The sequence below is a fragment of the Hyla sarda genome, chromosome 2 (genome assembly GCF_029499605.1).
Source record: "Hyla sarda isolate aHylSar1 chromosome 2, aHylSar1.hap1, whole genome shotgun sequence".
NCBI lineage: Eukaryota > Metazoa > Chordata > Amphibia > Anura > Hylidae > Hyla > Hyla sarda.
Window position 1 is genome coordinate 61726329 of NC_079190.1, and position 23852 is coordinate 61750180.

The 23852-nt window shown below is 43.1% G+C and overlaps 2 protein-coding genes across 5 annotated transcripts in view; one reads left to right on the plus strand and one right to left on the minus strand.

Annotated features, from left to right (window-relative positions):
- Window positions 1-23852, minus strand: part of STARD13 (StAR related lipid transfer domain containing 13) — a 508748-nt gene that overhangs the window by 452595 nt on the left and 32301 nt on the right. The window contains exon 1 of one of the 4 annotated variants that reach the window (XM_056561899.1): window positions 18255-18344. The exons of 2 other annotated variants lie outside the window; for them this stretch is intronic. The gene's annotated coding sequence lies outside the window, so the exon portion shown is untranslated. Of the gene's footprint in view, window positions 1-9949; window positions 10056-18254; window positions 18345-23852 lie in introns of those variants that run through there. One more of the 4 variants, XM_056561900.1, reaches the window with a different exon arrangement.
- The window catches only part of RFC3 (replication factor C subunit 3), a 37855-nt gene continuing 29316 nt past the window's right edge, over window positions 15314-23852 (plus strand). The window contains exon 1 of the mRNA XM_056561910.1: window positions 15314-15442. The gene's annotated coding sequence lies outside the window, so the exon portion shown is untranslated. The remainder of the gene's footprint in view (window positions 15443-23852) is intronic.

Below are 23852 nucleotides of genomic sequence, written 5' to 3' on the forward strand. Positions count from 1 at the left end.
AACAAAAAATCCTTGTGGACATAAATATTTAGACCCTTTGCTATGACACTTAACTTTAACTAAACTTTAACTAAAATTAAACTTATTGACCTCAATTCTAAGCGCCATGTCTGGAGGAATCCAGGCAATGCTGATCACCTGCCTAATACCGTCCCTACAGTGAAGTATGCTATGGGGGTGTTTTAGAACAAGAAAATGGCCCTAAGCACACAGGCCCCAAACATACAAGACAGGAGTGACTTAGGGACAACTCTGAGAATGTCTTTGAGTGGCCCAGCCAGAGCCTTGAGTGGGCTTCAACAGATGGTCCCCATCCCACCTGACAGAGCTTGAGAGGATCTACAGGGAAAAAACCCTGAAAATCCCCAAACCCAGGTGAGCAAACTTTTTGGCATCATCCCCATGAAGACTGGAGGTGGTAATTGCGGCAAAGAGGCTTCCACTAAGTACCGGGTTTAGGGTCTGAATACTTATGTCCATGCAATATTTTTTTTCCCTTTTATTACATTTGAAAAAACTTCTCAAATTCTGTTTTCACATTTTTAATTATAGGATATTCAGTGCAGAATTTAGCAAAATTAGAATTTTGTTGATTTTAGCACAAGGCCTAAACATAATAAAATGTGAAAAAGTAAAAGGCTGTAAAGACTTTCCGAACGCACTGTGTACATATGTATATATTTATAATAGTTTGAATATTGTGAGTGATATATGAAGATTGTGAAGATTGCGTGCACCACTAGACCTTACATAGTTAGCATATATGGATGTCTGGCAGAGGCATCTGTCAGCAGCTTCTCCACCTCTCTCCATTGAGAACACATACACGCCTATGTATGGAAGGGTCAGAAATAGCTTTCGGCTGAACGCTCATTTGGATGACACCTGTCTAAGGTGTATGGGCACCTTTACAGCTGTGTGGGTCATAAATCTGATGATTTACAGTAAATGGTTACTGACAGTTCTGCTTACAAATCTATTAGAGGGGGAATGCACAACTCTCCTTTGCAGGTCTATATTCTCTTCATAAATAGTTGTCTAGCACCTTAAATGGCCATTTTATACATGAGAATGCTCAAAGAATATTATGTGTTTTAACTTGTGTATATATTAGTGTATGATGGTTCATTGCACTGTATATCTGTTGTGTTTTATTTTATTAAAGATGCTTTCAGGCAGTAAGCTGTAATACCCACTGGCACCACCATTTTGGATTTCAGCGGTAGGCAACTGGTATAAAGGGCATCCTTTACTGCCAACCACCAGAGAGGATACGTACAATATACAGTGACCCCTCGACTTATGATGGCCTCGACATATGATCATTTCAACATATGATGGCCTCTCAGAGCCCATCGTATGTTGAAGGCAGCCTCGACATATGATGCTGCTGTGTGTCGGGGCCATCATACAAACAGCTATCTGACAGCGCTGACAACTTCTGCAACTGACAGATAGTTGTTTAATGTCCCCGTGTGCCCCGTTCTGCCTCCTGTTGCTCACATGCTGTCCTGCTAACTCACGCAGGCTTCCACTGTGAGCTCTGTGTAAGCCCCGTCCCCCAGTGCAGCCATAGCCAATAGCCTGTAGCATCTTGCTGCAGGCATCCAATGAGCTGCTGGCTGCCCTCCCCTTCCTTTCCTATAGAGCTGTAGTCGGCAGGATCGTAATGGAGGACATTCTGTCCCCCCTGAAGGTATTTAAAGAACTGTACAGTACTGTATGCGATGTCACACATCACATACAATACATATACACACAATACACCCCATACATCAATGTTTCCCTATCAGTGTGCCTCCAGCTGTTGCAAAACTATAACTCCCAGCATGCCCAGACAGTCAATGGCTGTACATGCATGCTGGGAGTTGTAGTTGTGCAACAGCTGGAGGCACCCTGGTTTGTTAAACACTCCCCATACACTCCACATACAATGGTCATCCCAGAACCAATTAGCAGTTTCCCATAGAGATATGTATTCAACATACAATGGTTCCGAGGCCTCAGAACCAATTACCATTTTTACATAGACATATGTACTCGACATATGATGGTTTCAACATATGATGGTTCTCCTGGAACCAATTAATATCATATGTTGAGGGACCACTGTACTGTACTTACCATGGTGTGCATCCCGTCTGCTGACCATCACTTCAATTGGCACTATAGCTCTGAAGACTGGCAACGCTATTTTCCCATTGCAGCAGCCTCCCTACTAGGAGGGCTGGTCACTACTAGTAGGACTGTAGATTTTGTATCTTCTGTTGTTTCTGCATTCTACTAAGATTTCGGATCTTCTGGCTCCTGACTTTTATGGCTTGTGTCCCCAGTAACCCTTCTTTTCTGCAAACACTGTGTTTATGTGACCTTCTGGCTAGGCTCTGGGACTGTTCCCATCAACCCTCTGCCTGTTGATTCTAAATATACAAGACCTTCTGACTATTTGGACTCTACAATTTTTTTTTTTACCTAGTACTGACCCAGCTAGGCAACCACACTACCCTTTCCCGGAGTCATTTTGATAGTATTGTTGCCCCATCTCAGCCTTCTGTAGAAGCAACCTAGGTCCCTGGCAGCCAAGTTACTTAGACCTCTTGGTCTAAGAGTGCCTCTGTGACGTGGGTCACACAACTAACTACACCACTTGCTTCTATATTCTCCTCCGCACCAGTCCTGTTAAATTCTGAGGAAGGTCCTGATGGGACCGAAACGTCAATTATGTATGGACTGTGAATATTAAAATCCTTTTGCATCTTGCATTCTGAGTGCCAAGTTTTTCCTTATATTTATAAAAACTGAGCCACAGAAAGTGACCGCTAAGCTTTTGTAGATTCAAATTATTGGCATAGAAATTTAAACTAGGACATTTCTATTGTGTTTTGATCAAAATTATTATTATGTTATTTTCAAATTAATAGATTCTTCTCGAATGTTCTAAGCATGAGGTGTAATCTTCCCTTTTTTAATACTTTCCCCTATCTCTTTCATGTTTTAAAGGGTACCTCTCATCAAATAAACTTTTGATATATTTTAGATTAATGAATGTTGAATAACTTTCCAATAGCATGTTAATGAAAAATATGATTCTTTCTATTGCATTTTTCCCGATCAGTCCTGTCAGCAAGCATTTCTGACTCATGCTGGAGTCCTAAACACTCACAGCTGCCAGCCTGCTTTGTTCACAGTCAAACAGGCTGTGAACAAAGCAGGCTGGCAGCTCTGAGTGTTCTCCTTTGTGAACAAAGCAGACTGGCAGCTCGTAGTGTTTAGGACTCCAGCATGAGTCAGAAATGCTTGCTGACAGGACTGGTAGGGAGACCCCTAGTGGTCATTTCTTCAAAGTGGAAAATGAAATAGAAAGAAGCATATTTTTTAATAACATGCAATTATAAAGTTATTCTGCATACATTAATCTATAATATATCAAAAGTTTTTTTGATGAGAGGTAACCTTTAATCCTTTCCCGTTCCTTTTACTGTTTATGCCAACCTTTGTTTTGGACTTAAAACATCAAATATATAGAAAAACAGCAAGTAAACATGTTTTCAGTCTGTAATTAATTTCCTTAAAAGAGAAGTAAATCTAAGGAAAACTATCTGAGCCCCATGCTTCATTTTTTAAGGAAAAGGATGCTGCGGATGAGGGGACTGATCTGACACATGCATTTTGGCATAAGGCAATTCCTGCACCACATTCTTGTAAGCACTCTCACTCTCACTATGTAAATGGGTGATAGCATTTTTGATCTTCTGACAAGTTTGATAACTACTGTACAAGGACACTGACTTTTTGTTGCTTTACCCTTAGTCATCTGGACGCTCATTATGCAGAAAATAAAAATTAATTAACGCAATAAAAAAGTGTCAAATTTAAAAAGAAATGAATCTAATAAAATATACAGAGGTAATGAGACCAATGACAAGTCATTATTCCCAGCCACATATTAAGAAAACCCCCACCGTGACATGATGTATTGCTTTATAAATTTATGTGATTATTATTAATGGTTTGCAAACAAATGAACGCTGCTATAGCCACCCACTGTACATAAGTAAATCCATGTCTTATACACTGCTCAAAAAAATAAAGGGAACACTTAAACAATACAATGTTACTCCAAGTCAATGACACTTCTGTGAAATTACACTGTCCACTCAGGAAGCAACACTGATTGACCATCAATTTCACATGCTTTTGTGCGAATGTAACAGACAACAGGTGGAAATTATAGGCAATTAGCAAGACACCCCCAATAAAGGAGTGGTTCTGCAGGTGGTGACCACAGACCACTTCTCAGTTCCTATCTCAGCTCTTGGCTGATGTTTTTGTCCCTTTTGAATGCTGGCGGTGCTCTCACTCTAGTGGTAGCATGTAACGGAGTCTACAACCCTCACAAGTGGCTCAGGTAGTGCAGCTCATCCAGGATGGGACATCAATGCGAGCTGTGGCAAGAAGGTTTGCTGTGTCTGTCAGCGTAGTGTCCAGAGCATGGAAGCGCTACCAGGAGACAGGCCAGTACATCAGGAGACATGGAGGAGGGCAACAACCCAGCAGCAGGACCGCTACCTCCACCTCTGTGCAAGGAGGAATAGGAGGAGCACTGCCAGAGCCCTGCAAAATTACTTCCAGCAGGCCACAAATGTGCATGTGTCAACTCAAATGGTCAGAAACAGACTCCATGAGGGTGGTATGAGGGCCCGACATCCACAGGTGGGGGTTGTGCTTACAGCCCAACACTGTGCAGGGCGTTTGGCATTTGCCAGAGAACACCAAGATTGGCAAATTCGCCGCTGGCGCCCTGTGCTCTTCACAGATGAAAGAAGCTTCACACTGAGCACATGTGACAGACGTGACAGAGTCTGGAGACGCCGTGGAGAACGTTCTGCTGCCTGCAACATCCTCCAGCATTATCAGTTTGGTGGTGGGTCAGTAATGATGTGGGGTGGCATTTCTTTGGGGGACCACACAGCCCTCCATGTGCTTGCCAGAGTAGCCTGACTGCCATTAGGTACTGAGATGAGATCCTCAGACCCCTTGTGAGACCATATGCTGGTGCGGTTGGCCCTGGGTTCCTCCTAATGCAAGACATTGCTATACCTCATGTGGCTGGATTGTGTCAGCAGTTCCTGCAAGAGGAAGGCATTGATGCTATGGACTGGCCCACCTGGTCCTTAGACCTGAATCTGGTTGAGCACATCTGGGACATCATGTCTCGCTCCATCCACCAACAGACTGTCCAGGAGTTGGCGGATGCTTTAGTCCAGGTCTGGGAGGACATCCCTCAGGAGACCATCCGCCACCTCATCAGGAGCATGCCCAGGTGTTGTAGGGAGGTCATACGGGCACGTGGAGGCCACACACACTACTGAGCCTCATTTTGACTTGTTTTAAGGACATTACATCAATATTGGATCAGCCTGTAGTGTGACTTTCCACTTTGATTTTGAGTGTGACTCCATATCCAGACCTCCAGGGGTTGATAAATTTGATCTCCATTAATAATTGTTGTGTGATTTTGTTGTCAGCACATTTAACTATGTAAAGATGAAAGTATTTCATACTATTAGTTCATTCATTCAGATGTAGGATGTGTTATCTTAGTGTTTCCTTTATTTTTTTGAGCAGTGTATGAACACAATGGACTATATTACTCATGGCATATAACACACACCTACACCTAGTATTCCTGTACTAAAAGCTAACTAAACAGCTAAATTTACCAGCACCAGCTCCCTAAGTACTTAAAAGGGGTACTGCAGCCAGAATGAACTTATCCCCTCTCCACAGGATAGGGAATAAGTAGCTGATCGTGGGGGGGCCCAGCAGTTAAACCTCTAGATGGCACATGCTCCTGACTAAATACAGCGTGTGCCGTCTAGAGGTAGACAACATGCGCTCCTGACTGAGTGGGACGGGTCCCGTTCAGGAGATGGGGGGGGGGGGGAGGTGCAGCTATCAGCTACTAGGGGATAAGTTAATTCTGGCTGCAGAACTCCTTTAACTGATGCTGAAGAAGTAGCCATGTCCACTATACACAGGTTGCTTTATACATACAGTGATACTTTTAAATGCTATTATCTCGATCACTATCAAACCAGACATCTATATGCAGAAGAAAGGTTTTGCATATTGTGTTCCAGAAGAGTACAGCCCCACACATGCTACACATCATAGGCACTTCATGTTGTACCATATGGTGCCTACATATTATTTCATATAATGGAAGTATGCTTCCTGAGAAGTAATTCATCTTTTAGCAATTTTCATATTAATAAAAAAAAAAAAAAAAGGAAGCAGTAAAGTATGCGCTCATAGGCATGTATGGATGCCATATAATGACTTATTTGTATATAATGCAAGTTAATAATTTATAATATACTTTAAGGGCTATACTTTAGTAACTTCAGGCGTAGTAACCAGAATTTGAGCGTTATACTATTTCAACATGTAATGTCGATGAGCTCATCCAGGGAAAATATGCAGAGTATTTGTCATATTAAAGAATGACAGCATTCATAGATTGACACTGACAGGCTCCAACCTGCAGGTAAAAGCACGTCTTCCTAGAATTCTTAATTTTTAACCTCTGAGAGAAAGAAAGGTCGAAGGCAAATGTGGAAAAACATACAAAAGATATTATAGCTACTAAATGTCAGGTCTGGTTCTATTAGTTCACAAAATGATGAGTCTGTTTTCTATGTAATACATTAAAATCTCTTTGAGATGACCGTCAAAAACTGCAAAAAAGGTGATCTTCTATGGGGTTTGTCCTCTTAGGATAGGAGCACATGTTGCAGATATGCTGCAGACTTTCTGTAGCAGAAAATGTGCCAAAGGAAGAAATGGATCCAAATAGAAGGGAAAAAAATCAAGGAAGATGTTATACCTCCCCCTTCCAGCTGGATCCACTTCTGTCCATGGGTTCTTTTGGAGATTTTTCACAGCGGAAATTTGACTGCTAAAAATGTGCCGCGGGGAGCTCACTCCCATTCAAACTCGCATCGGGAAACGTTTGTAACTTAAGCAATTAAACATTGTTTTCAAGGAGGGTTGAATCATTTTCACTGCAACTGTATTAGTAACAGGTAAAAGGGTATTCCCACATACACCCTTTATCAACTCCCACTAGACAGGTGATAAACAAATGATATGTTGGGTGGTTGAGAGCTGGGCCCAACATCTATCTATAGAATGAGGATCACCCATTTCTTATTCTTCAACATTCAGGTGGAGTAGTATGGAGCGGCAATGGAACATACATGCAACTCTGCACAACTCTATAGAATGTATGTAAACAGCCATCCTATACAGAGACATACACAGCACTTTGTGACATAGAGCATTACGTGTATGTAGGGCAGCATAGAGGGAACAGTGTGGTGTGCTGTATCTGCGTAGTAAAATGTTGTCCTCTCCAAACATGTATAAAGGAAAAACAACTTTTGGGCTTTTGTTACATGTTTGGCCTCTCTGGGGTGGTGCACTGATGTTGGTGACCAAGGATCCAGTAGGTAGCTATGCAAGGATAGAGTCCCTTATTCAGATGTTACATTGGCAGGAGTGGTTCCACTGGTCATCCCACGCGCCTCAAAATTGACACAATGACAAGGGGAGGGGGGGGGGGTGCACTGATGCTGTTAGTCTTTCCACCATGCACACCTAATGCATAGTATGTCTAGGACCTGGAAAATAGGGTGTCATCGATGTTGGAAGTGCAGTAAGTCAACCACAGAAGTTTGTAAAAACATACAAATGCTTTACTGGAGCATTTCACAACTACTGCAGGTACAGTTTCTTTAAGGGATTATCCACCATAAAGTGATTTTAGTGCGCACCTGCCAGACAGTAATAGACATGCGTAGGAAGGATCTGCAATTGTCTTGCAGCTAAATAAGTGTGTTGTGAGATTACCATAACGCTTAGGCTAGCTTTTTGTGAACTTTGTATTTTCTGTTGGAGTTCATTCTCTCAAACTACAACTCCTATAGTTCCTTGTTTGTAAGTGTGAGGTCACATTTCTTCCTCCCACACATCACCCATTCAAAAGACCAGTATTTTCCCACCAGGGTGCCTGCAGCTGTTGCAAAAATACAATTAGTTGCAGAATTATCTCTCTCCCACTCAGCAGTGGCTTCACCCATTGAAGCACAACAGGCTCCCTCTGATCACCCGACTAGTGATGTCATGTCTCGGCCACACTGCAAGCTGGGAATACCTGGGAGACGTGAGTAATTTTGTATGCTGTTAAAAATAAATATTGGAGGCAAAAATCACAGAATTGCAAGACCACCGTCGCAAACAGGTGCAGACGCTATATTATGAACTACACTAATTTTACAGCCCCTGTAACACAGTCAAATAAAAAAATTCCTGGAATACCCCTTTAAGATTATATAATAGTTAAATAGCTGAAATGAGAAGATATACTATTGGCAAAGTGTAGCAGAATGAGTATGGGATTTTTAGGCAGTCTATTCTCTTTTCTAACATGAAGTGTAGGTACTAGTTTTCAAAGATGTAAGGTTTTCTAGGTGGCTCCCAGTGAGTATACATGTAGCATGAATGTAGACATGATAATGAAGTTACAAAATCCACTTAGGGATGTAGGTCTTATAATAATGTGTGACATAGCAGCTAAAATGTCTATAGGGCTGGTCTGAAGCCCTTTCAGGTCATATACTTCTCATTGAAGTCTCTTAAATTGTTAGACTCCTCCTGTATTCCCTTAGATAAGATACATAAGGATCTGGAGCCCCCAGTTTAACTTCAAGTAGTCCTGGTTAGGCCTAGTTCATAGAAAGAGAGGAGACCAGACATTCTTCTCACCTCACTCTAAGGCTGGGTTCACACCACGTTTTGTTAACTATGGTTCCCGTATACGGCTGGGAGGAGGGTGGGCAGGGCTTAATCGCAGCGCCCGCACTCAGCCGTATTCGGGAACCGTATTTAATGCATGTCTATGAGCCGATCGGAGTGAACCGCAGCCTCCGGTCGGCTTCGTGTCGCAGAGGACGTGCACCACAAATTATGTCACATAACCCCATAAAAAGGAGTCGGGATCATGTTAGTAAATCAGGGCCATTTTTGTGGTTACTGTTTTTATTCAGTATTTCTTCAGAAATTTTTAAAGTTCTACACCTAAGCCTATAGAGAGAAGTGCGAGAAAAAAAACATATGCTGAAAATTGCAGAAAATGCCACTGACCGCAAACAATGCACAGACAGGGTAACGCAACTTTCTGCGTTCCCCAGTCCGGCGATCACAAACAATGGACGCCAGATGATGCATAACTGATGCCAACTGATGCACTTCTGGCATCAGTTGTGACAATTTTCGCCCAGTTTCGCCGGAGCTGGACACCGCATATTTCTAGCCTTACAAATACTGATGTGAAATACTGAGTCAAATACGACCATGTGAAATCTACCTAAGATGCAGAATCTATGGCATGCCCTATGTCTTGATCACTGTCAGTTCTGCCTACATACTGCATCCTTGATCATTGCATGGGGAATAGATTGAAAGTGTAAACATTGCTGATAAAATGAATGCAACAGTGACATCTAGTGGCAACAGTGGAATCTACTATGGAAGCAAATCAGTTTGACCTTGTAAAAAGCAAAAATATAATTTTAGAGATAGGAATGAAGAACGGTAATGTGCAGTGGCGTACCTACCATTTGGTGAACCTGGCCCCGCCGGGGCGCATGACCTGGGGGAGCGCAGGCCGCCAAACTGACCAGGCCACGCCGCTACCGACTAAACATGCAGCTGCAGTTTGCAGATACAGGTGGCAGCAGCGGGATCAGGATCAGTCGTGGCAGCGATCAGCAGCAGTTATGGCCCATAACTACTGCTGATTGATTTCTGCTGCAGCTGTCCCAGTGTCTTGTGAGTGTTGTGTGTCCTAGGCGCAGAGAAGCCACGCTGATGTCACTCCACTTACATGTGGCGTCTGCTGGTGACTCCCTCTGCGTCAGTAAGTGAGGAGGAGTCCTGGTTCCTGCGCACTGCTGATGAGCGCGGACCGGGCCTCCATCTGCAGAACCTGTGAAGAGAGAAGATCGGGCTGCTGCAAGTGTGAAAAGTAGAAAATAATAATATACAAAAACCCAGGGCATGATGGCCCGGGGTACTAAATCCCCTTCTTAAACCTACCCTATAAAACTTGACTTTTATTTATTAATACTAGCTGAGTACTCGGTATTGCCCGGTTTTCCTTCCTAATCCTTGTTGGGGAGGAAAATAAACAAAGGAGAAAGCTTTTGACTTCATATCCCGTCCTCATATATTGTTGTCATATCCCAACCCCACATCCCGACCTCCTGTCTCGACCTCCTATACCATCCTCCTATCCCGTCCTCCTATCCCGACCTCCTATCCCGATCTCCTATCCCGTCCTCCTATCCCGTCCTCCTATCTCGTCCTCCTATCCAGTCCTCCTATCCCCACCTCCTATCCTGTCCTCCAATCTCGAGCTACTATCCCGACCTCCTATCCCGTCCTCCTTTCTTGACCTCCTATCTCGACCTCCTATCCCATCCTCCTTTCCCATCCTCCCATCCCGTCCTCATATCCCGACCCGTACCTCCTATCCCGTCCTCCTATCCCGTCCTCCTTTCCCATCCTCCCATCCCGTCCTCATATCCCGACCCGTACCTCCTATACCGTCCTCCTATTCCGTCCTCCTATCTTGACCTCCTATTCCGACCCGTAATATGTGTACCAGGTATTGAAATATCTCCAGCCGTACGGAAATTATATGGGAACATACATTTCCCATTGATTTGCATGGGACTTTAAACAAAAACCCCGACCCTCACAAATGGGGGTAGTTAAGGGTTAAATTAACTATCCTATATTTTAAGTGGACATATAAGTAACATGTGACAAAGTATTATCAAAATATCTCCAGCCGTTTGGAAGTTATACGGTAACATAATTTCCCATTGACTTGCATGGGACTTTAAACATAAGCCCCGCCCCTGGCAAATGGGGGTGAGTAAGGGTTAAATCACCTAGCCTATGTTTGTTGTTGACATATAAGTAACATGTGTGCCAAGTTTCATGTTAATATCTTTAGACGTTTGAAAGTTTTTGTGGAACATACACACATACACACATACATACATACATACATACACACACACACATGTTGAGTTTTATATATATATAGATTAAAATATTTGGTGACCAACAAAAAATTGTGTTTAAAAATGCTTGCTGTACACTCTGCTTATTTATATTTTGTATTATTGATCAGGATCATGACCATATCCATATAATGTTTCTAACAATTGAGTCTGCAGTACTCAATGTGATCTTATAGTTCAGTGTCAACAACTTTAAAAACCAAAGATTGCCCCCCTCTACATGTTTCGGTTCACCAGTACCATCCTCAGCAGGAACATGAGGCAAACATTACGTACAGGATCATTAACATTATATTTTGATAGTTTGGACATTGGCACACGTGTCAATACCACTTATGTTTATTAATTATATATATTTTTTTATCCTTTTTGTGATAACATGGGAAAAAGGGGCCATTTATATTTTATTGGGGGAGGGGCTATTTTTAAATTTTTTCGGGGGGGGGGGGGGGGGAGTTGGCAGGGGGCGGGGCAGGGGGCAGGGTCAAGGCTAGGCTGGGGGCAGGGTTGGGGGCACCGATATAGCATCTCACCAGGGGCACAAGGGGCGCTAGGTACGCCTCTGGTGATGTGTAATAGTTTATTCAGGTCTCTCTAAATATTTCAGATGCTATGATTCTCACAAAACACTGCCCCAGATTTATCAACCTGTCTGTGGACAAAATCTGTCTGGTTTTGCCATAGAAGCCGATCAGAGCTCATGTTTTATTTTCCTAGTGCTTGTTAAGATATGAAAGCTAAGCTGTGATCGGTTCCTATGGGAAATCCAGAAATCTATGTGCATTTCTGTGTCCATATTAAGTGTACAAGTAAGTCCCGGCCTTTACGCATTTCTGGTGACCTGGTTGTGCTGTCGATATCCTCACTTCCTGTTCTCACTTACTGATCTACCTGTTAGGCTAGGTTCAGACTACGGAATTTCCGCCTGCAATTCTGCTTTGAAATTGCAGGCGGAAATTCCGCTTGCTAAAATGTACTGTATAGTGAATGGGTTTCCGTTCACAAATTCACACTTCGGAATTTGTGAACGGAAAATCCGCTTGGAAATTTCCACCTGAAGAACCGCGTTGCTCTTTCTTCAGGCGGAAATCCGCGCGGAACACATTGCAGTCTATTGGAGACTGCAGTGTCCACACGGTCCTAGAAGACGACTGATTCAGTCAGCGCTGGCCGCACTCAGAATCTCCGGGCGGAAATTTTCTGCCCGGAGATTCCGTAGTCTGAACCTAGCCTTACTAGAGACAAAGTTTCCCTAGCAAAAGGCAGCAGACTAAAGAAAAGTGAGACACCGAGCAGAAAAGACTTGAGCTGTTTTTTAAACTACAAAAATTTGGGGGGCTCAACCAAATAAATAACAAATAGGTGCTGTTCTAGTGTTTAAAAAAGTTTCACAATTCAAAAAAGAACAAAAATTAAAAATACTGCAAAATGGCGCACACCAAAAAAATGAAAAATACAATACTTTATTAAATACACAATACACGAAACCTGAGGAGTCTAGAGTTTCCAAGTGTCTATATATACACATATTCAATTAAACAACATAATTAATTAGCATACATAGAAAGACAAAAAGGTACCCGCACTCACCGCAAGGAAACAGCAGACAGACTTCTATGGCATCTCGGACAGATCAGACTTCAGGCTGACAGCAGGGCGCTCAGAGTGGAGGTGACTCCCGGCAAAGTTTCGCGCAAGAGGCCGGAAGAAGCATGATCTGCGCAAAACTTTGCCGGCAGTCATCTCCACTCTGAGCGCCCTGCTGTCAGCCTGAAGTCTGATCTGTCCGAGATGCCATAGAAGTCAGTCTGCTGTTTCCTTGCGGTGAGTGCGGGTACCGTTTTGTCTTTCTATGTATGCTATTGAGTGACTTCGGGTTTCTTGGTTCCCAGCACCTCCGGACCCACAGGCATCAGGACTCCGCGTTGTTACAGTGACAGATCGATAGCCTCCACAGTACATGCTGACATAATTGGTCTTTCTCCATAGCAGTGCCCTCTAGCTTGTGTTAGCTAGTATAATTAGTTAATTACCTTGCAGCCAGTCCGGACCAATGAACGCCAGCAAACGTTACAATTCTCTGTAGAGGTATACTATGGACATGTAGAAAATATGTCCAGCACCAGGATGCAGTATAAAAACGGTTATATATTTATTGAGTTTATTGGCTACAATACATGAAGTCTGACGCGTTTCACGCTTTCGCGCTTAGTCAAAGAGTAACTTGTGACACATAAGAACATACATATATACTAATATTCTTGACCACCCATTGGTGATGTCACAGACGGAAACAAAATCTGGACCGGATCCGGGAAAAAGAAAACCCCAAATCCCAAATATGGGATTACTGGGTGAGCGGTCTATCTTCTTTCTTTGTGTATACTATGCACATGGTGTAATCATTTCCAGCCTGTACGGCAGGTCACCTGGTGCGTGACACATCAACCACAATCAACCACAAAGCCTGTGCGGTAAAAAGTGTCGGAGGAATGGTGAGTTACTAGAGTAGGGGGGATTTTAGAAAACTGGTTGACACTCTGCGTGCATGCAGGCTTTTTGGCTATTCTGTATATCACAGTGTACTTGCTATTCTCCATGCTATAGTATAAAAAAGTATTTATACTTTTTTACTGTTGTATATGCATGTAGGCATTTTGTACTGGTTTATGCCTTTGAACACCCTTTTTTCCTCCCTCCCAAGCCCACACTTTTTCTGTCTATGCCCTTTGATTTTTAGGTCTTGGATTGTTTATCTATTAAATAAAGTATATACATTTTATTCTACGGTCCTTCTGCGGTGTCCCAGCACCGGTAGATGTCCTGTGGCTTTGGACTGTCTCGGGCAGCTTGGAAGCACAAGGTGTTGGGCCCACTAGAGTTGTACAGTTGAACTAATGATATGTGTACTATATTGTCAGATAATATATTTTCTTAAATGAATTCAATTATTGTTATGTACAGTATATATATTTTGCATGTTGCTGTACCTTTAAGGGTGCTACCCATTAGACCCTGCAGTTAACCCCCTGTGACCCTGCCTGCCAATGAGAACCCCAAAAGTCTCCCCTAATAGTGAGGTTCAGGAGAAGAGTCGCTAGACATTGGTCAGTCTAGTTCCAACAAGGCTCCTAAGCAACAGCTAGCTCAGGTGTGCTGTGTGTCGTGTGCTCTGAGGAGAGGCCTACTTCAAATCTAATCTCTCAACTGGTCATCCTGCAAGGATTACTCGCAGGGAGGAAATTAATGCCTCAGCGGACAAGTCTTCAGTACCTTGAAAGGATCCTAGCTACCAGGAATTGATCTTCCATCTCACAAGTCAGTATAATTCTGTTTGGTGTAAGCACCACAAGACTCAGCAAGGCAACAGGGCTGGCAGCCGAGCTCCTCACTGCTACTCACACTACACATCACTGTGCTGAGAGGGAGTCCGGCCTATGTCAGCAGCCAGCACCAGGTGAGGACGGGGCACCGGCACTGCTGCACCACAGGCACTCATGTATTGTGTGGAGGAGATGATGAGCTTCTGGGACAGCTCATCTCTCCATGTGTAAACAGTGGCAGCCAAGACATGTGTGAGGAAGACAGGAGCGGAGAGTGGGCGGAGCTCAGCCAGTGCACTCAGTGGTCTGGAATGAAAGGGGGGGGGGGGGAATCAGGAGCGACCCCTTCTGCGCACACAGCCCGGGACACCCAGCACGGACATGGCAGCGACTTATACGAGTTCCGTCCTCCTCTCCCGGGACTAAGAGTCGCCTGGATAAAGTAAAATCCAACTCTACCATACACAAAACATATACATCAATGTTTCCCAACCAGTGTGCCTCCAGCAGTTGCAAAACTACAACTCCCAGTATGTTCAGACATTCAATGGCTGTACAGGCATGTTGGGAGTTGTAGTTATGCAACAGCTGGAGGCACACTGGTTTGTTAAACATTCACCATACAATGGTCGTCACGGAACCAATTACCAGTTTTCCATACAGATATGTACTCAACATAATTGGTTCTGGAGCCCCGAAACCAGGGCTCGAGTCCTGCAGGAACGATGTTCTTTTGCTTTTTCAAGAGGAGGAACGCCGTCCCTGTTACATTAGACCTGCAGGACCAACCTCTGTTCTTACCATCCCTCCATCTCACCCCATGGTCAGATGCAAGAGATGTAGGACCTGTGATGATGTCACCATCACATGTTGGGGGCGGAGCTTAGCTGTGGAGGAGAAGAGATCGTGGCTGAAGGACCTGTGTGATGCTGTGGATGAGGCAGTGCTGAGCTACATGAGGAGGTTTGTTACAGTGTGTCACCCCAGTAGTAAGCAAATTCCATAAGAAGGTTTGTTACAGTGTGTCACCCCAGTAGTAAGGAGATTACATGAGAAGGAGGTTTGTTGCAGTGTGTCACCCCAGTAGTAAGGAGAGAACATGAGGAGGGGGTTTGTTACAGTGTGTCACCCCAGTAGTAATGAGATTACATGAGGAGGGGGTTTGTTACAGTGTGTCACCCCAGTAGTAAGGAGATTACATGAGGAGTTTTTTTTTTTTTACAGTGTGTCACCCCAGTAGTAAGGAGATTACATGAGGAGGAGGTTTGTTACAGTGTGTCACCCCAGTAGTAAGGAGATTACATGAGGATGGGGTTTGTTACAGTGTGTCTCTCCAGTAGTAATGAGATTACATGAGGAGGGGGTTTGTTACAGTGTGTCACTCCAGTAGTAAGGAGATTACATGAGGAGGAGGTTTGTTACAGTGTGTCACCCCAGAAGCAAGGAGATTACATGAGGACTAGGAGGAGGTTTGTTACAGTGTGTCACCCCAGTAGTAAGGTAATTACATGAGCAGGTTTGTTACAGTGTGTCACCCCAGTAGTAAGGAGATTACATTAGGAGGTTTGTTACAGTGTGTCACCCCAGTAGTAAGGACATTCCATAAGGAGAAGGTTTGTTACAGTGTGTCACCCCAGTATTAAAGAGATTACATGAGGAGGAGGAGGTTTGTTACAGTGTGTCACCCCAGTAGTAATGAGATTACACGAGGAGGGGGTTTGTTACAGCGTGTCACCCCAGTAGTAAGGAGATTACATGAGGAGATGGTTTGTTACAGTGTGTCACCCCAGTTGTAAGGAGATTACATGAGGAGGAGGTTTGTTACAGTGTGTCACCCCAGTTGTAAGGAGATTACATGAGGAGGGGGTTTGTTACACTGTGTCACCCCAGAAGTAAGGAGATTACATGAGGAGGTTTGTTACACTGTGTCCCCACCAGTAGTGAGGACATTTCATAAGGAGAAGGTTTGTTACAGTGTGTCACCCAGTAGTAAAGAGATTACATGAGGAGGGGGTTTGTTACAGTGTGTCACCCCAGTAGTAAGGAGATTACATGAGGAGTTTTTTTTTTACAGTGTGTCACCCCAGTAGTGAGGAGATTACATGAGGAGGAGGTTTTTTACAGTGTGTCACCCCAGTAGTAAGGTGATTACATGAGGAGGAGGTTTGTTGTAGTGTGTCACCCAAGTAGTAAGAAGATTAAATGCGGAGGAGGTTTGTTACAGTGTGTCACCCAGTAGTAAAGAGATTACATGAGGAGGGGGTTTGTTACAGTGTGTCACCCCAGTAGTAAGGAGATTACATGAGGAGGTTTGTTACAGTGTGTCACCCCAGTAGTAATGAGATTACATGAGGAGGGGGTTTGTTACAGTGTGCCACCCCAGTTGTTAGGAGATTACATGAGGAGGAGATGGTTTGTTACTGTGTGTCACCCCAGTTGTAAGGAGATTACATGAGGAGGAGGTTTGTTACAGTGTGTCACCCCAGTAGTAAGGAGATTTCATGAGGAGGAGGTTTATTACAGTGTATCACCCCAGTAGTAATGAGATTACATAAGGAGGGGGTTTGTTACAGTGTGTCACCCCAGTTGTAAGGAGATTACATGAGGAGGAGATGGTTTGTTACAGTGTGTCACCCCAGTTGTAAGGAGATTACATGAGGAGGAGGTTTGTTACAGTGTGTCACCCCAGTAGTAAGGAGATTTCATGAGGAGGAGGTTTGTTACAGTGTGTCACCCCAGTAGTAAGGAGATTTCATGAGGAGGAGGTTTGTTACAGTGTGTCACCCCAGTAGTAAGGTGATTACATGAGGAGGAGGTTTGTTACAGTGTGTCACCCCAGTAGTAAGGAGATTACATGAGGAGGAGGTTTGTTACAGTGTGTCACCCCAGTAGTAAGGAGATTTCATATGGAGGAGGTTTGTTACAGTGTGTCACCCCAGTAGTAAGGAGATTTCATGAGGAGGAGGTTTGTTACAGTGTGTCACCCCAGTAGTAAGGAGATTTCATGAGGAGGAGGTTTGTTACAGTGTGTCACCCCAGTAGTAAGGTGATTATATGAGGAGGAGGTTTGTTACAGTGTGTCACCCCAGTAGTAAGGAGATTACATGAGGAGGAGGTTTGTTACAGTGTGTCACCCCAGTAGTAAGGAGATTTCATATGGAGGAGGTTTGTTACAGTGTGTCACCCCAGTAGTAAGGTGATTACATGAGGAGGAGGTTTGTTACAGCGTGTCACCCCAGTAGTAAGGAGATTACATGAGGAGGAGGTTTGTTACAGTGTGTCACCCTAGTAGTAAGGAGATTACATGAGGAGTTTTTTTTTACAGTGTGTTATCATGATGATAGGGACATAAGGAGGTTTTTGTTACAGTGTAGTATCAGAATGATAACCCCTTAAGAACATTGGGGGAGATATATAAAGACCTATGGAGAGGAAAAGTGGAGCAGTTGCTCATAGCAACCAATCAGATCGCTTTTTGCATTTTCCAGAGGCCTTTTAAAAAAATAAAGCGATCTGATCAGTTGCTATGGGCAACTGGCCTACGTATTGCACCAGGAAGTGCACTTACATCCTGAGCAGCAGACCAACTATCAAGCGAGCAGGAGCTGTCAGCAGCCACACACTTACTGTCAATGAAAGAACAGCGTTCTTGCGGTTCTCCTTCATTAACCCCTTAAGTGCCGTAATCATGACACTTAAGCGCTGCAATCACTGTCCCCCTAACCCGATTGGCTACCCCGCAACATGTATACAGAGGTCCAGTCAGTTTGCTCACCTGTCCGAAGTCCTCTCACCTGCTCCATGTGGTTCCGGCTCTAATCTGCTGAGTCAGGCTCTACTAGCAGATCACCAATATCACTGAGTAATGCTATACAACAGCGAAGCATTGCTCAGTGTAAGCAATCTGAAGATTGCATGTAAAAGTTCCCTATAGAGGACCTAAAAAAGTGAAAGTAAACTAGTAAAAAAAAGTTTTTTTAAACACACATATATACTAAATGCTAATAAACATTTAAATATTTCCCTTTTTCCATTTTTTTTAAACAAAAAAAAAAAATAAAAAAAACAGCATTTTTGGTATTACTGCACATGAAAATATCCGAACTATTAAAATATAATGTTTATGATCTGATACGGGAACAGCGTAAATGTAAAATAATGCCAATGTCCACATCACAACCCAGAATAAATTGAATATAAAAGTGATCAAAAAGTCTTTTATGTGCAAAAGTGGTACTGATGAACACTACAGATCATGGCACAAAAAATTAGCCCTCATACAGCTTCGTATAGGAAAAATCAAAAATAGTTATAGGGGTCAGAATAAAAAAAATAAAAAATGCTTGACTTTTTTTTAAAAACAGTACAATAATAGAAAAGCATGGGTATCATTTTAATCATATTGACCCACAGCATATCATTTTTACCATAAAGTGCACTCAAAATAAACAAACCCCCCCCACAAAAGTAGCAAAATTGCATTTTTCTTTTCAATTTCCCTCACAAATTATATATTTTTTTGGTTGCGTCATACATTTTAGAGTAAAATCAAGTGATGTCATTACAAAGTACAATTGGACATGCAAAAACAAGCCTCGTGGGTCTGTGGATGGCGAAATGAGTTATAGCTCTTAGAAAGAGAGGAGGAAAAAATCAAAACGCAAAAAAGTAAACTTTGTGTGTCTTCAAGACAAAATGGGCCGTGTCCTTAATTCTATGAAGAGTTTGTTACAGTTTGTTATGTGACGATCCGTCTTGGGGATTAGCTCTGGGATCGTCCTGGACTACGCCACAGGATGCATTTCTTCTCAATAAACCAGCAAACAAACGCTTATAATGCAAATCTGGCACCTTGCCAGTTTTATTAGACAGGTTGCAGGGAAAGAAATAAACAAAAAAGCAGGAACAAAACAAAATCCTAGACCGTCTGGTCACTGACTAAACAGATCAGCTTGCCCTGACTAACAACCGCTGAGCTTCCCTCAGCCGGTTAAACATATGTCCCCTGCAACCTTCTACTCACAATTCATGTCACACTCTTAGAGCCAATCATAGCTCGGGCTGTGTACTCCTCAGCAGGCTCTGTCTCTTCCCTACAGCCCACATTCTGTCTCCTAGGAAGAGCCCCCATTACACTGAGTCTCCATCTCATATACAACTCCCTTCCCTCCTGCCTCATTACTTAAGAAGCAGGTGAGAGCTTCTGCAGGGTGAGACAAGGAAATACACCCTTTCCTTGCCACACTGCCACAGTTATCAGAAAGGTAATTTGTTATAGTGTGTACTCTTGAGTGACAGTCACCCAGGGCCACCACCCTCCGTTGCCCGCCAATGAGGAGCAGGACAGCCAGCACTGTGGAGTGGGACTGTGATGGTAACCAACTTTGGTTGGGGCCTACTGCCATATAGGGGCTATACAGGAGGGCTGGTAATCTCTACAGGGGGGCATTATTAGTGTTTGGAGAACTATAGGTGCTGGAAAAGTGCAGAGCCTAAAATGTTTGTCTTGCAGGTTCTGTGGAGATGAGTTGTGGCTGGAATTAATCATCATGACATTCTGGGCCAGATGGAGAAGAAAAAGGAAAGTAACAGATTCTGATCAGAGAAGACGTCACATGCGAGTCACCTGATGTAACTGTAATCACTTATATGGTTTGCAGAGCCTGTGTGCAGATATCTACCTTTATATGGTCACCGTATGTGGGAATATTTGTAGAAGTGGAGGTAGGGGGCAGTAGTTACCTCTGTTCTCTCCTTCTCTGGCTACTATATATGGCCCTATATATTCACATCATGATTTAACCTTACACTTAGGGTATATATTCTGTCAAACAGAGATGCCAACATATACTGCGGTGTAGTGGCAATTCCCCCATTTACTTTAGTGGCCTAAACGGAACAACGGCAACTTTAATGAGTCAGACAGAAGTAACAGTCTTAACAGCTTGGCTAGGCCCACGGAGGTGACCAATGACTTCAGAGACCACAGGGCTTGCTGGGACTTATAGTGGACTTGGACAATTTGATGCAGGGCCACGCTGACTTGAAACAGATTGACTTGGACTGACTTGACTATGACAGACTGACAGACTTCACCCCGTTTGTAGCCTACCAGGCTTTGACATTCACAGGTGGAAAAGTAGACTTGTAGATTCGTAACTGTGTGGTAGACTTTAGGCCTCTTTAGGACACCAGACACTTTCTCCAGACTTGACCTCACTGCAACTCAGCTAAGCAGGAAAAGAGCTAAGAGGAAGCTCCTCCCAGTGCTTTTATGGGGGAGACTCTGGAGGGGTCCCATAGGTCACCCTGTAGGTCACATGGTCACTGGTACCTTCCCTGGTTACAATCACATGACAACAATACTTAAAGGCATATGACAAATTATGTACATAACAATATATAACATGGATGTTTAACACTAGACAGGGAATGTAGGAACAGGGGGCCCAGGGGTCACGGAATGGAGTCTCCTGACAGGGCAGCAAGGGGACAGGGGTGCAACTCCTGTATTGGGCCACCACAGACCTCTGCCAGTACAACACAGTATGTGTTGGCAACCCTCTTTGTATATTCTAAGCGTAAGTTTAAATGGTGATGTGAACAGCTCCCTAGTAGGATAACACAGAGGGTCAACCTGTTATTAAAAAAAAAGAAAAGAAAAGAAATGTGTATGCAGTTAAAATCTTATTAACTGTAGGCAGCTGTATGCCTGTGGCCTGTAAACTGGAACTGTGCAGGATGTCAAGTTTTAGCTTGAACATCTATTTATAATTTACGCAAACTGGGGGGGGGGGGGGGGGGGTTCCCACACTTTTTTTCCCAGGACTTGACCTCTGCCCCGAAACAATTGTATGTTGAGTACAAATCTCTATGGAAAACTGGTAATTGGTTACGGGACGACCATTGTATGTTGAGTGTATGGCGAATGCTAAACAAAGCAGTGTGCCTCCAGCTGTTGCATAACTATAACTCCCAGCATGCCTGTACAGCTCTTGACTGTCTGAGCACGCTGGGAGTTGTAGTAATGCAACAGCTGGAGGCACACTGGTTTGTTAAACACTCGCCATACACTCAACATACAATGGTCGTCCCGGAACCAATTACCAGTTTTCCATAGAGATATGTACTCAGCATACAATGGTCCTCTTGGAACCAATTAATATCATATGTTGAAGGACCACTGTAATTTGAAAACTTTGAAGCCCTCTAATGTCTTCAAAAAGTAAAAACATGTCTATTTTATGATGCCAACATAAAGTAGACATATTGTTTATGTGAAACAATATGTTATTTGGCATTACCATTTTCCAAAAAATTTAAATTTTTTTATTTTCTCATAAAATGATGCAAGTATCAACAACAATTTGCCACTATCTTAAAGTAGAACATGTCACGAAAAAACTTATATAAAATGAAGCCTTATTGCAGTACATCATCATTAAAAAAAATTATAATTTCAGCAGTTTTTACCTGTTTAAAAAAGTGGCGACTAGGGGTCTCTCTTGTATGGTGTTCTGCAGGCGCTGCATAGCCTCAGGATCAGTGCCAGACGGGCACTGGTCCGATTTCTGGAATTGCGGCTCTGCTCATCTCTCGCACCCTGCCTGTCAAACATTCAGGCGGGAGCGGCATGCATGGGGCTCTGTGAACACAGACATAACCACCGCCCCCCTGCCCCTCACATACCCGTTAAGGGTACGTTCATACGAGCGGATGCACAACGTATATTACGCTGCAGATCCGCCGCTGAAGGACCCCTACAGGGTGCTTTTAGATGTGCCTGTTCGGTGCGGAAATCCGCCGCTACGAGCAGACACTGCTGCGATGTGCGAGTTGCCGCGCATGCTCCTACACATCGCAGATGCTCCCCCTGCTCCCTGAGCAAGGCCGAGAGCAGCCATGATGTGCGAGTATACTGCGTATGCCGCTCCGAGCAGGCACCTTTAACCCCTTAAGGACTCAGCCAATTTTCACTGTAGGACCCGGCCATTTTTTGAACATCTGACCACTTTCACTTTAAGCATTAATAACTCTGGGATGTTTTTACCTTTCATTCTGATTCCGAGATAGTTTTTTCGTGACATATTCTTCTTTATGTTAGTGGTAAAATTTTGTTGATACTTGCATCGTTTCTTGGTGAAAAATTTAAAATTTGATGAAAAAATTGAAAATGTTGCATTTTTTTAAACTTTGAAGCTCTCTGCTTACAAGGAAAATTAATATTCCAAATAAATGATATATTGATTCATACATATACAACATGTCTACTTTATGATTGCATCATAATGTTGACATGTTTTTACTTTTGGAAGACATCAGAGGGCTTCAAAGTATAGCAGCAATTTTCCAATTTTTCACAAAATTTTCTAAATCGAAATTTTTCAGGGACCAGTTCTGTTTTGAAGTGGATCTGAAGGGTCTTCTTATTAGAAATACCCCATAAATGACCCCATTATAAAAAGTGCACCCCTTAAAGTATTCAAAATGACATTCAAAAGGTTTGTTAACCCTTTAGGTGTTTCACAGGAATAGCAGCAAATTGAAGGAGAAAATTCTAAATCTTCATTTTTTACACTCGCATGTTCTTGTAGACCCAGTTTTTGAATTTTTACAAGGGGTAAAAGGAGAAAAATCTTCCTAAAATGTGTAACCCAATTTCTCTCGAGTAAGGAAATATGTGTATGTCAAGTGTTCGGCGGGCGCAGTACTCAGAAGGGAAGGAGCGACAGTGGGATTTTGGAGAGTGAGATTTTCTGAAATGGTTTTTGTGGGGTATGTCACATTTAGGAAGCCCCTATGGTGCCAGAACAGCAAAAAAAAACAAAAAAACACATGGTATACTATTTTGGAAACTACACCCCTCAAGGCACGTAACAAGGGGTCCAGTGAGCCTTAACACCCCACAGGTGTTTCACAACTTTTTGTTAAATTTGGATGTGTAAATGATTTTTTTTTCAGTACAATGCTAGTTTTCCCCCAAATTTTACATTTTTACAAGGGATAATAAGAGAAAATGCCCCCCAAAATTTGTAACCCCCATCTCTTCTGAGTATGGAAATACCTCATGTGTGGACGTCAAGTGCTCTGCTGGCGCACTACAATGCTCAGAAGAGGAGTCACATTTGGCTTTTGAAAAGCGAATTTTGCTGAAATGGTTTTTGGAGGGCATGTCGCATTTAGGTAGCCCCTATGGTGCCAGGACAGCAAAAAAAAAAAAAAAAACACATGGCATACTATTTTGGAAACTACACCCCTCAAGGAACACAACAAGGGGCACAGTGAGCCTTAACACCTCACAGGTGTTTGACGACTTTTTGTTAAAGTCGGATGTGTAAATGAAAAAAAAAAAACATTTCCCTAAAATGCTGGT